This window comes from Pistacia vera, unplaced genomic scaffold (genome assembly GCF_008641045.1).
Source record: "Pistacia vera cultivar Batoury unplaced genomic scaffold, PisVer_v2 Contig197, whole genome shotgun sequence".
Taxonomy (NCBI): Eukaryota; Viridiplantae; Streptophyta; class Magnoliopsida; order Sapindales; family Anacardiaceae; genus Pistacia; species Pistacia vera.
In genome coordinates this window covers 310,050-317,037 of record NW_022195998.1, presented here as the reverse complement: position 1 = coordinate 317,037, position 6,988 = coordinate 310,050, and the positions used below count along the sequence as shown (strand labels likewise).

At 35.4% G+C, this 6,988-nt stretch overlaps 1 non-coding gene and 1 pseudogene across 1 annotated transcript; one reads left to right on the top strand and one right to left on the bottom strand.

Annotated features, from left to right (window-relative positions):
- Window positions 1–1,439: 1,439 nt before the first annotated feature.
- Window positions 1,440–1,511, top strand: TRNAK-CUU. The gene has a single exon. It is a non-coding gene; the product is annotated as a tRNA-Lys (tRNA).
- Window positions 1,512–1,892: 381 nt separating this feature from the next.
- Window positions 1,893–5,774, bottom strand: LOC116128114 (annotated as a pseudogene).
- Between the last annotated feature and the right edge of the window lie 1,214 nt (window positions 5,775–6,988).

Sequence of the window (6,988 nt, the reverse complement as noted above, 5' to 3'; positions counted from 1 at the left end):
AGAAAATCAGTGTCAAAGTTCTGAGTAATTTGTTTTATATAATACCTTGTCAGCATTCTGAAAGCTGTGTATGGATAAATGCTAGAATAAGTGTGTATTACTTGCAGAAATCTTAGGTGGTGTTTACTCGTAAAATATGGGAATGGGAAAAAGGATTGTATGGAGATGGAAATAAGAATATTTAAAGGAATAAAATATGATTATATTATTATTTCTGTTCAATTAATTTATATAAATTTCATATTATTGAAAAATGTATAGGTATAATCATTCAAAGTTTGAGATAATTTTATTTCATAAATATAAATATGTTTTTTATTTTTCAAAATTTCAGAACGGTCGACGCCTGTCAAAAGTTTCTGGACGGCAACGTTCCTTGGACGTTTCAAACGTCCCTCGTCGGCATATGTGAAGGCTTTCCCTCTGTCGATCTTTCGATTTGACGGAAACCGGCTGTTGAATAACGGCGTTGGGACGTCATGCGCAGTGGTCATATCTTCTGTCGTTGAGATTGACGTACACACGCCGGTCGTTGGCGGCCTTTTTCGCGCAGACTGGGAAATCGACGGACGGAAAAACTTCATGTGCCGGCGGTGACGCCGGAATCAGGAAGGAACATTGCCGTTCAACAACTTTCACCGGCGTTGATGGTTCTGAAATTTGAAATTTTTTATAAAAAAATTAATTATAAATTATAAAAATTTAATTAAAATATTAAAGGGTATATGGGAATATTTGTTTGAATGGGGGATAGAATTTAAATCCATTTCTGCCTTTGAAATACCATTCCTCCTAAGTTTGGGAGCAGATTGTAAAATTGTGCATCTATCGTATATCAAAAAACAATTTTTTGAACATGTACACAGTATTATAAGATAGTTTTTTTTTTTAAATAAAACTTCTAATATTAATATTGTTTAAAGATAATTAATAATTTTGTGGTATTATTGACTATACATTATGGATTACGTAATCAAAATTAATCACAAAGTAAAAATCTATATCATTTCCTCTTTTAACCATTCATATTATTTTCAAGATCAATGTCAATATCTATATCTCTGATTTATTATTATATCATACAAAATGGCACATACATTCTTTTTTACTTTCTCTTAACAAGTTTTAGTGAACCAAGTTAGGTGACGTAGATCTGACCTGAATTTTTCAGGTCTTTGACACAAATTATAAAATTGTATCAATTATATCGATATTTTCAAGGATACGAAATATACATATATAAGATAACATCACGTATATAAAGTACAAATAATAATGATATCGTGGGCTAGACTGACGATATATATTTGGATGGTTAAAATTATTTCTTGTAAAAATGAGATTGGCATTTTTTTGTTATTTTTGTTATGTTATAACATGAGTTTAGGAATTATCTCACCAAAAGCGACAAAATGGGAAATTTAGAAAAACAGTGCCACGCCCGTCTAGCTCAGTCGGTAGAGCGCAAGGCTCTTAACCTTGTGGTCTGGGTTCGAGCCCCACGGTGGGCGTTTCTTTTTTGCATTACTAAACTAATTGAGAATACTTAACCATACTGTACAAACTATAGCAGAGAGGATTTGAACAAAATTAATAAATACTAACTCAAACCACAGTTTTAGTTCCGTTGATGCTGTTCTAGTCTCCAAAATTTCAGTACAATCAATCCAAAACCCATATCATATTTCTGCAGTTCTGTTCCACACAAGTGTTTAACGTTCTACTTTTCAGTCAGGTGCAGATCTGTCTCTGCAACTCGTGAGAAATATGTAACTGAACCGTCTAACCTCAAAAGGATTAGTGCTCAAACTTTTGGTGTATCTGAATCAATCTCGTCAAATTAGAAGCTAATTCATGCCAGGGCTTGATTAGTGAACTGAATTCCCTTCTGATCAGTCAAGCGAGGGCGCCGTCCAAAACTTAACTTTCTTGTCACCGTAGATGTTGCTAAGATCATGCCTTGTCCATTTCCTGTAAAATGATAAGTTCAAGTGATTAAAACTTCAAATAGACATCTAATTCATAAAACATAAGATGAAGATCGAAGAAGAAATCAGCAGAAAATTCAAGCAAGGTGAAAAAGCACATCAATAACTGCAAGAGTTAATCATAAAATATTGGTCAGGATTGGCTATATCACGTAACCATGCTATATATCTACGCTTCAAAATATTTGAATCCCCAAAGTTTTACAATCTGTTGGAGCTACAAGAATGACATTTTATTTCATCACTGGAAAACAGTTTTGTCAAAAATCATTGGTGACATGCCTCGAGACCTGGATTCCTTGTCAACTTTCCACAGGATTCCAGAGAATGAAATAAATTCTGTGTTATGGATTTTCTTAGTAGGTATTCTATGATGCTCTCTTTATGCTACAGTATTCCAGTCCAGTGGTGAAGGCATCTTCGCAGATGGACAAAGAATCTCACAATAAATAAAAAAAGAGGGGACGGTTTCCAGAAGAGACATTATATAATTTAGGTAGTAGAGAGAATTTTGTATGAACTAGAAGACATCTGGTATGTGCATCTCTAAGTTTTCTAGTTGAGAACATCAACAACTTAGGTACCAAAGACAGAGGGACATTAGTCATAAAGGAAGGTGATTACCCATTGGAATTGTCTTTGGTGCCCAGGCAGGATGTGATTCCCTGCAAGATACATACTATAATACAAAGAAAAGAGAACAAGAGTAGTAAAAGAGGTGGCATATTGAGGGGTGTCAAGATCCAAGATTCATACACCTTCGGCTGTTACTATCAATAAAAGATACACCTGACCTGATGATTGCAGAACAAACTATAACACTGGACTGAAAAGTAAAGACCAAGTGAAAAGGAAGAAGAAAAAATCAATCCAAAATTGACCATATAATAAAGTAAAAGCATGGTTCCCCACTCCATCCTAATCCTCTCACAATCGATTTGACTTGGAGTTGGGTACATACCAAAATTGCAGAATAAATCTTCTTGATGAAAAATGAAATTTCAATTAACAGAATATTTTAAATAAAGCAGGAAAACTTAAGCCACAGACACACCTTCAGGGCTTTGTCAGCCAGTTCTAACCTTTCCAGTTTCAACACTTAACCATGCAATGTTGAGCGATGAGTAGCTGCCAATATCCTTCCTCAGGAGACAGACTAAGCCGATCATAGTGCAAGGCAGCACCACTTGAATCACGAAGTGGAATTGAAACACTTCAAAGTCTTAGGATCCTCACAAGATGATATCGAACTTCGAAAAACAGAAGCCAAAGATCAGGATAGACAAAATTAATGTACTTACCAAAATATTCAACTAGCAGAAAATGTAAATTAGATCTGGTGAACATGATTAAGGATGCACATGCTTTTAAAAAAGAATAGGTGTTTGTGCCAATAAGAGGCAGATGTGTAGGGTGGCTGAGGCTAGAGGAAACAAGAGTTATTAGTTCTGATCATGAAAAAACTAGACAAAGTACAATAAATATGATATTATACAAACCATTGATGTTCCAAATTCTAATTGAATCATCCTTGGAAGCTGTGATGATTTGCTCTGAGTTAGGTGCAAAGCATAACCACGTTACTGCACTCTGCTTGACAAAACATTTAAAAAATTAGGCCACAAGTTTTTACGCAACATAGTCCATTAAAAACAAATGGAACACAGAACTTGAGGATGGAAGAGTTCAACATATTATCAGGCAAATACATGCATTTGCAACATAGCAGGAAGTGCCACGACAGCTACAGGCATAATCTGCTTCTTCTTAATCTTTATGCATCTTACAGAAGTATGGTTCTCAAGAGAAATTTGTAATTTTTTCTTTTTAATAAAAGTTGTCCATTCATTGATTAGATTTTCTGAAATTGAACATGCGAAATATTATCCTAAAGTCAATTAAGATAAAATCCTATCAGATTTGAAATTCCAGGGAAAATAAAACAGAAGAAAGAAAAGAAAAGAAGAAGAGCATCATGAAGTCATGGTGACATCAAGATATATAAATGTTGATCAAATCATATAACCTTATGTCCTTTAAGGCAAGCTTTTGAAACCTCCTTGACTGAACCATCCTTTGAGTACACAATTTCCACACCTACATAAGAAAAAGAAATCAATTAGCAATCCACAAGTTCCAATTCAAACAATCAAATGCTCATTATAGCATGATCTTGACAAGAACTTCATAAGGGGACTCATAAATGATCAGGAAATATCCCATGAGGTGTATATGGTCAATAGGCATTAATCGCAAATAGCAGCAATACTCACCTTCACGTCAGCAGTGAAAGCAGCAGCAGCAAGAAAACGCCCATTGTGGATGATGGCAGCCATGTGGGTTTTCAATTGATTTGAAATCAACATGGCCCAAAATTTGTCCAGTTTTTCCTGCCAAATTATGATATCAGTTCCTGGAAAGCAATAATGATTAAAAAGAATCATTCTTCCACAAAAACCAAGGAGTACATGAATTTAAATAGGCCAGGTTTAATAAAAGGAGTTAAGATAAGCATTAAGTCATAGCATGTAGGACAAATGAACATCATATACCTTCAGAACAAGAGGCAATAATTGTATATACCATCACCACTGCTAACTAGCAGTAGCTCGATAAAGAGTTAGGATAGCTCTTTTAATCATGGATTTTGTGATGTTCCCATTTGATTTCTGGAAGGGGAAGCTTGGCTTGCTGTATTTTTCATTAACGAGATGTGTTTCTCCTCTCCATACATGTACAATGAAGAGCCGAGAGATATGGTTGCAACAACAATGAAGTGCATCATCAGTAAATGGGACAGCTGTTGGAGGACCTCCAGGTGGCCAAATTAATCCTCAGAAACCTGCAGAAGCAAGAAAGAACTCAAATTCATAAAGCAGGACAAAATCAACTGATGAACGATAAATTTGAGGCAATATCCAGAAAAATTAAATGATACTTCGGATTCATACTTGAAACTTTTACTTAAAGATCATCCAACTAAATACCTGAAACTCCATCAGCACAAGCTGTTCATAAAAAATAACGCATAAAATAATATGAAGACAAACTATATAATGCCCAAAATTAGCTACAAAGAAAAAGTAAGTGAAGATAACCGAATATAACAAATGAAACTGCCTACTATTACTTTCCGATTAAAGAGTTCTGATAAACAAGCGATTGCAGAACAAAGGCGCAATGCAAAGTCTTTAATTTTATATTCCATCTGGAAAATTAGTATCGCATACATACTCCAGTAAAATCTGTGTGATCAATTATAATACAGACCAAAATAACTAATGGATTACCTGTTGCCAAATTCCGCCCATCGAAGGAGAAACATAGCCCGTGACAGAATCACCATGACCTTCAGAGTATTAACATCCAATGGATGATGTCGCTTATTTGACATACAATAAATATTAATTGTCATAGTAAAATTATAATCTAAATATAAAAAGCCCTAATTTTAATTTTTTTGAATACTCGAAAAATTATTAATAATTGAGACCTAATAGATTACCTTATCGGAGGCGTGAGTGTGAGGTTTGGAGTGAGATTTTTGGAGATAGGCTGAGAAGGCTTTGAAGGCTTTTTATGATCGGTTGGAGTCTCGCTTGGCGATGGATTGGACTTCGGATCTTCTCTTGCCAAAGTAACTTTTGAAGAGAAGAGAGCGATCAGAGCTTCGAGTACAACGAAAGCACCGTAATTGAAAGAACGGGATCCATTGCAAACGGAGAGGATTGCTTTGGTACTGTTGACTAGAGACTAGAGAATTTGGGGGGCTGTCAGCGCATAATTATCTGGAAAAGAGCAGAAGGGAATAATAAGATGTACCACTAGGACTATTTTCGTTTCAAAATTTATTATAAAGTAATTACAGATATTTCTTTTTGAAGTTATTAGATATTTGTTTTTATTTAAATATTAGAAATAATATAATTCGGAATTAAGGTTCATTAAACAAATAAATGAGTTTTCTATTTCTTATGAAAGTAAATATATAATCCATTCCATAATAGCTGTTAAATAATCATAATGTGCTTATTATGCTTTCTCACTGTAAATCGAATAGCTAACAAAAGTTTAGATCATCTAATAAAATACAACAAAACTGCGACATCGAAAAATCTGTACCGAAAATGTGTACCGGTCTACGTGTTATCAAACTTTTTTTTAGTAAACGATGTCCATCAAATTTGGACGATCATTCACTCACATGGACTCCCATCCATATTACATGGACGAGGGTCCATATACAGGACGGGCGTCCCCATTTAAAGGACGCCCGTCCATAAATATAAACACAAAAAAAAATTTGTAAAACATTATGGAAGGCCGTTCATAGGTTGTGGACGACCGTCCGTAAGGAATTGACGCCCGTTTTCGAACTTAATTTGTTTTTAAAAAATAAATAAAAAATTGGATGCCCATCCACAATTAAGTTTGGAACGGGCGTTCGTAACTAATAGACGCACTCCCTACCTTATGTATGGGACACAGTCCACACTTAAGGGACAGCGTCCCTTATGTAAACAGCAAATGAACGGAACTACTGATTGCATCGTCCACGCCCTCCATTTCGGCGTCATACAATCTCTTCAGCCACGCTTCACTCAGTTCAACGCCCTCCATTTCATCATCATACTCACTCTAAAAACTCCTTCTTCATCTTTCCAAGTTTCCCAGCAGTGATGAAACTCTTCCAAAACACCTTCAACTCGTCTGAGTTTCCAACCATGGCATCGAACTCTTCGTTACCCTTATAAGAAGCAGCTTGGTTGTAGTAAAAGCTAGATATGGAAGATCGAAGGTGATCAATTGGCATTCTTTCTTCCTATTATCTTGCCGGGCTTGACGTGGGTTTTCCGGTGACTTTCACCTTCACCGTGTCTTGTGATTTCTTCTCCATTCTTGGGTTGCCATTGTGACTGAGTTAAGGAGTAGAATAAAAAATAGAATCAAGTAAGCTATCCAGATAAGAGTTTGGGCGGCTGGTGTTGGTAATTGTCTCT